This window comes from Schistocerca gregaria, unplaced genomic scaffold (assembly GCF_023897955.1).
Source record: "Schistocerca gregaria isolate iqSchGreg1 unplaced genomic scaffold, iqSchGreg1.2 ptg001213l, whole genome shotgun sequence".
In the NCBI taxonomy this organism is placed as follows: Eukaryota; Metazoa; Arthropoda; class Insecta; order Orthoptera; family Acrididae; genus Schistocerca; species Schistocerca gregaria.
The window spans coordinates 619-7,500 of record NW_026062535.1 but is presented as its reverse complement, the minus strand read 5'-3'; the positions used below and the strand labels follow the sequence as shown (position 1 = coordinate 7,500).

Sequence of the window (6,882 nt, the reverse complement as noted above, 5' to 3'; positions counted from 1 at the left end):
CGCATCGCACGTTTAAGGAGACGCGGCCGGCCACACAGGCGACCACGACACTCCCAGGCGCCCGAAGCGGGACAAACGCCGCGCGCTTCAGTATACGTAGCCGACCCTCAGCCAGACGTGGCCCGGGAACGGAATCCATGGACCGCAATGTGCGTTCGAAACGTCGATGTTCATGTGTCCTGCAGTTCACATGTCGACGCGCAATTTGCTGCGTTCTTCATCGACCCACGAGCCGAGTGATCCACCGTCCTGGGTGATCTTTATCTTTTCAGTTCTCCACCGTCTCTTTCAAGACAGTTGCAGAGGCGGGACTGAGGCGTTTGACGGCCCCTGTTCCATTACTTTGTGTCCAACGGCCCGACGGCCGATGGGCGTCGTACGGCTCCACACCGGAGCGGACAGGCACTCGGGCGAAAGTCATTCAAAACCGGCGCCAGGCGCCATGGTGCCGCAGGCCAGCCGCTCCAGAGGCTTCAGCGCTCGTACCACACAACACCACTTGCGCTAGTTTTGAGAGGCACGCGTGGTTCCGCACGCGGCGCACGGCTACTGCCGTACAGGTAGCGTGTTGCGCGACACGACACGCACATCGAAAGACATGCAGTCTAGTCGGTAATGATCCTTCCGCAGGTTCACCTACGGAAACCTTGTTACGACTTTTACTTCCTCTAAATGATCAAGTTGGTCATCTTTCGGTAGCATCGGCAACGACAGAGTCGATGCCGCGTACCAGTCCGAAAGACCTCACTAAATCATTCAATCGGTAGTAGCGACGGGCGGTGTGTACAAAGGGCAGGGACGTAATCAACGCGAGCTTATGACTCGCGCTTACTGGAATTCCTCGTTCATGGGAACAATTGCAAGCCCCAATCCCTAGCACGAAGGAGGTTCAGCGGGTTACCCCGACCTTTCGGCCTAGGAAGACACGCTGATTCCTTCAGTGTAGCGCGCGTGCGGCCCAGAACATCTAAGGGCATCACAGACCTGTTATTGCTCAATCTCGTGCGGCTAGAAGCCGCCTGTCCCTCTAAGAAGAAAAGTAATCGCTGACAGCACGAAGGATGTCACGCGACTAGTTAGCAGGCTAGAGTCTCGTTCGTTATCGGAAATTAACCAGACAAATCGCTCCACCAACTAAGAACGGCCATGCACCACCACCCACCGAATCAAGAAAGAGCTATCAATCTGTCAATCCTCCGGTGTCCGGGCCTGGTGAGGTTTTCCCGTGTTGAGTCAAATTAAGCCGCAGGCTCCACTCCTGGTGGTGCCCTTCCGTCAATTCCTTTAAGTTTCAGCTTTGCAACCCATACTTCCCCCGGAACCCAAAAGCTTTGGTTTCCCGGAGGCTGCCCGCCGAGTCATCGGAGGAACTGCGGCGGATCGCTGGCTGGCATCGTTATGGTTAGAACTAGGGCGGTATCTGATCGCCTTCGAACCTCTAACTTTCGTTCTTGATTAATGAAAACATACTTGGCAAATGCTTTCGCTTCTGGTTCGTCTTGCGACGATCCAAGAATTTCACCTCTAACGTCGCAATACGAATGCCCCCGCCTGTCCCTATTAATCATTACCTCGGGTTCCGAAAACCAACAAAATAGAACCGAGGTCCTATTCCATTATTCCATGCACACAGTATTCAGGCGGGCTTGCCTGCTTTAAGCACTCTAATTTGTTCAAAGTAAACGTGCCGGCCCACCGAGACACTCAACTAAGAGCACCCTGGTAGGATTTCAACGGGGTCCGCCTCGGGACGCGCAAGCACGCCTTCGGCTCGCCCCACCGGCAGGACGTCCCACGATACATGCCAGTTAAACACCGACGGGCGGTGAACCAACAGCGTGGGACACAAATCCAACTACGAGCTTTTTAACCGCAACAACTTTAATATACGCTATTGGAGCTGGAATTACCGCGGCTGCTGGCACCAGACTTGCCCTCCAATAGATACTCGTTAAAGGATTTAAAGTGTACTCATTCCGATTACGGGGCCTCGGATGAGTCCCGTATCGTTATTTTTCGTCACTACCTCCCCGTGCCGGGAGTGGGTAATTTGCGCGCCTGCTGCCTTCCTTGGATGTGGTAGCCGTTTCTCAGGCTCCCTCTCCGGAATCGAACCCTGATCCCCGTTACCCGTTAACAACCATGGTAGGCGCCAGAACTACATCGACCAGTCGATCAGTTGATAAGGGCAGGACATTTGAAAGATGCGTCGCCGGTACGAGGACCGTGCGATCAGCCAAAGGTTATTCAGAGTCACCAAGGCAAACGGACCAGACGAGCCAATCCGATTGGTTTTGATCTAATAAAAGCGTCCCTTCCATCTCTGGTCGGGACTCTGTTTGCATGTATTAGCTCTAGAATTACCACAGTTATCCAAGTAACGTGGGTACGATCTAAGGAACCATAACTGATTTAATGAGCCTTCGCGGTTTCACCTTAATGCGGCTTGTACTGAGACATGCATGGCTTAATCTTTGAGACAAGCATATGACTACTGGCAGGATCAACCAGGGAGCTGCGTCAACGAGAGCTGAGCAGCCGCCGCCCGGGAGTGTGTCCCGAGGGCCCGCGCGAACACGCAAGCGTCCGCTCAATTATTCTGCAAACAGGAGGAGGCTGAGCTCCCCTGCACGATACACCTCGAAACCCTCTCAGGTCCCGGCGGCGCGCAGCGCCGTCCTAAGTACTTGGTCGGGTTCGAGAGAGGCGCAATCGCCCGGAGATAGGCGAGTAGACGCTTTCAGTGCGAACACCCGTGCTCCCAACTGAGCTTGCCGCTGCCGACAGAGGCCCGGGAGCGTGCTGTCGTGGCATTGCCGGCGGGAAACAACACGCGCCCACCTACGGTGACCGGCAGCCTCCAACGCCAGCGCCACAGAAGGGCAAAGCCCCACTTGGGTGCAGAAGCGAACTCTCCCAGCACAGCGCACGCGCCAACACGTCGCAGAGCTGCGATACAAACCACCTGCGAGAACCGCGGGGGCGACCGAGCAGCAGACGGCGTCGCGACGCCGAGTGCCGGCGGCGGCGCATCCTCAACGCACACAGTCCGCAATCGGACCAGCACACTGCAGATGTCCACCGCGCTTCGCACCGGGCTCGGCAGAACCCACTTTGGCCGCCTGGCGCCGCGCGCCGGGTGCGCCGGCGCGTAGCTGGGACGCCAGCCGGGCCCGTCGGCCGGCGCTCCTGCCACTGGGCGCCCCCCCACCAGCCGGCTGTAGTGGCGTGCGCTCACGCAGCGCGCGGCCAGCACGCCGGGCGGCCCCCCCTCACCGGCCGGGGACTGTCCCACCAAGCCACAGCCTCGTATCGCTTCATACCCACATGGCCAACTCAGGTTCGGGGGCATGCGGGTACCGCCGAAACAACCGGTTCACAGATGTACCGATCGTCGCTATCACCGATGCACCTGCAGCGCGAACAACCGCTCAACAACTGATTTCCAGTTCATTTGCGGATCTTTGGCAGCAAACGTATACGTCAATCTACATTTGCGAAATCTACGATTCTGGCATGCCTGCATGTTATGTGTCACGACACGCTACATCAGCCCACATACACACTACGGCATGTACACGAGAGAACACGTGGAAGATGGTCCGCGCACGTGTGCAATGTCCCTTGCGCGGTCGACTGTCAACCGGCCTCTGTAGCATGTCGCAGATGTGGAACGCGGTCCACCGTGGTATCATGTTGTGTGGGGCAATACGATTAAATAGGAAAACCCTCGTCGCTTACATCAACAGACGGCTCACGCTTGATTCCCGGCAGAGGGAGGGGGGCCAACATGCAATACTTTCGTCCGTACCTACCACATGTCTGTACGGCGTAAAACAGTGCAATCTCGCTGTAATGGGGAGACCGAGACAAGTAGCATCGTGCACAACATATGGCCTTATGATTCGCCATTGTAGGGCGCAGCCGGTGTACGGTCAAGCATGTGCCACATTATGTCACTCAGGTACGTAACGACGGATGATCAGTGTGGGTTACGCGTACATCAGCGGACAGTCCACACAGGCCGTACCACAACGTACACTGACTGCATCGACAACCGAATGCAACTGAACAGCTGCAAGGCTCATTACACACAAACAAACGCCTGACCGACCAGCTTGGAAGGGCAGGAGGGGAGGGCGATAGTCGTTCTGTAGCGTTACACCCTTCCAGTGGTTAGCGGGACTGTGTAGAAAGTACGCAACACTCGAAAGACATTTACGTGAGGGTACGCACCATGGCATCGAGAAATACACATGACACCAGAGGATCCAAGCAGTGAACTATGTTCAGAGGGTTGCAGTTGTTAGGCAAAGCTACATTCCTGTGACGTTACATGTGACAGTTAAGGTGCAGTGTAAGTTAGGTAAGGTGCAGTGTAAGTTAGGTTAAGGTGCAGTGTAAGTTAGGTTAAGGTGCAGTGTAAGTTAGGTTAAGTGCAGTGTAGTTAGGTTAAGGTGCAGTGTAAGTTAGGTTAAGGTGCAGTGTAAGTTAGGTAAGGTGCAGTGTAAGTTAGGTTAAGGTGCAGTGTAAGTTAGGTTAAGGTGCAGTGTAAGTTAGGTTAAGGTGCAGTGTAAGTTAGGTTAAGGTGCAGTGTAAGTTAGGTTAAGGTGCAGTGTAAGTTAGGTTAAGGTGCATGTGAAAGTTAGGTTAAGGTGCAGTGTAACTTAGGTTAAGGTGCAGTGTAACTTAGGTTAAGGTGCAGTGTAACTTAGGTTAAGGTGCAGTGTATAGGTTAAGGTTCAGGACTTAAGGTGCAGTGTAACTTAGGTTAAGGTGCAGTGTAACTTAGGTTAAGGTGCAGTGTAACTTAGGTTTAAGGTGCAGTGTAACTTAGGTTAAGGTGCAGTGTAACTTAGGTTAAGGTGCAGTGTAACTTAGGTTAAGGTGCAGTGTATCTTAGGTTAAGGTGCAGTGTAACTTAGGTTAAGGTGCAGTGTAACTTAGGTTAAGGTGCAGTGTAACTTAGGTTAAGGTGCAGTGTACTTAGGTAAGGTGCAGTGTAACTTAGGTTAAGGTGCAGTTAACTAGGTTAAGGTGCAGTGTAACTTAGGTTAAGGTGCAGTGTAACTTAGGTTAAGGTGCAGTGTAACTTAGGTTAAGGTGCAGTGTAACTTAGGTTAAGGTGCAGTGTAACTTAGGTTAAGGTGCAGTGTAACTTAGGTTAAGGTGCAGTGTAACTTAGGTTAAGGTGCAGTGTAACTTAGGTTAAGGTGCAGTGTAACTTAGGTTAAGGTGCAGTGTAACTTAGGTTAAGGTGCAGTGTAACTTAGGTTAAGGTGCAGTGTAACTTAGGTTAAGGTGCAGTGTAACTTAGGTTAAGGTGCAGTGTAACTTAGGTTAAGGTGCAGTGTAACTTAGGTTAAGGTGCAGTGTAACTTAGGTTAAGGTGCAGTGTAACTTAGGTTAAGGAGCAGTGTAACTTAGGTTAAGGTGCAGTGTAACTTAGGTTAAGGTGCAGTGTAACTTAGGTTAAGGTGCAGTGTAACTTAGGTTAAGGTGCAGTGTAACTTAGGTTAAGGTGCAGTGTAACTTAGGTTAAGGTGCAGTGTAACTTAGGTTAAGGTGCAGTGTAACTTAGGTTAAGGTGCAGTGTAACTTAGGTAAGGTGCAGTGTAACTTAGGTTAAGGTGCAGTGTAACTTAGGTTAAGGTGCAGTGTAACTTAGGTAAGGTGCAGTGTAACTTAGGTTAAGGTGCAGTGTAACTTAGGTTAAGGAGCAGTGTAACTTAGGTTAAGGTGCAGTGTAACTTAGGTTAGGTGCAGTGTAACTTAGTTAAGGTGCAGTGTAACTTAGGTTAAGGTGCAGTGTAAGTTAGGTTAAGGTGCAGTTAAGTTAGGTAAGGAGCAGTGTACTTAGGTTAAGGGTGCAGCGTAACTTAGGTTAAGGTGCAGCGTAACTTAGGTTAAGGTGCAGTGTAACTTAGGTTAAGGTGCAGTGTAACTTAGGTTAAGGTGCAGTGTAACTTAGGTTAAGGTGCAGTGTAACTTAGGTTAAGGTGCAGCGTAACTTAGGTTAAGGTGCAGCGTAACTTAGGTTAAGGTGCAGCGTAACTTAGGTTAAGGTGCAGCGTAACTTAGGTTAAGGTGCAGCGTAACTTAGGTTAAGGTGCAGCGTAACTTAGGTTAAGGTGCAGCGTAACTTAGGTTAAGGTGCAGGTAACTTAGGTTAAGGTGCAGCGTAACTTAGGTTAAGGTGCAGCGAAACTTAGGTTAAGGTGCAGCGTAACTTAGGTTAAGGTGCAGCGTAACTTAGGTTATGGTAGGTGCAGCGTAACTTAGGTTAAGGTGCAGCGTAACTTAGGTTTAGGGGCCAACGTGGGTTAGGTTAGGGGCCAACGTGGGATAGGTTAGGGGTGCCAACGTGGGTTAGGTTAGGGCCAACGTGGGTTAGGTTAGGGGCCAACGTGGGTTAGGTTAGGGGCCAACGTGGGTTAGGTTAGGGGCCAACGTGGGTTAGGTTAGGGGCCACCGTGGGTTAGGTTAGGGGCCAACGTGGGTTAGGTTAGGGGCCAACGTGGGTTAGGTTAGGGGCCACGTGGGTTAGGTTAGGGGCCAACGTGGGTTAGGTTAGGGGCCAACGTGGGTTAGGTTAGGGGCCAACGTGGGTTAGGTTAGGGGCCAACGTGGGTTAGGTTAGGGGCCAACGTGGGTTAGGTTAGGGGCCAACGGGGTTAGGTTAGGGGCCAACGTGGGTTAGGTTAGGGCCAACGTGGGTTAGGGTTAGGGGCCAACGTGGGTTAGGTTTGGGGCCAACGTGGGTTAGGTTAGGGGCCACGTGGGTTAGGTTAGGGGCCAACGTGGGTTAGGTTAGGGGCCAACGTGGGTTAGGTTAGGGGCCAACGTGGGTTAGGTTAGGGCCAACGTGGGTTAGGTTAGGGG

General features: G+C 52.4%; 2 non-coding genes across 2 annotated transcripts; both read right to left on the bottom strand.

Annotated features, from left to right (window-relative positions):
• Positions 1–101: 101 nt before the first annotated feature.
• LOC126329712 (5.8S ribosomal RNA) lies at positions 102–256 on the bottom strand. Its single transcript, XR_007562467.1, has one exon. It is a non-coding gene; the product is annotated as a 5.8S ribosomal RNA (ribosomal RNA).
• A 357-nt stretch (positions 257–613) lies between these two features.
• On the bottom strand, positions 614–2,514 carry LOC126329713 (small subunit ribosomal RNA). The gene has a single exon (XR_007562468.1). It is a non-coding gene; the product is annotated as a small subunit ribosomal RNA (ribosomal RNA).
• Positions 2,515–6,882: the final 4,368 nt, after the last annotated feature.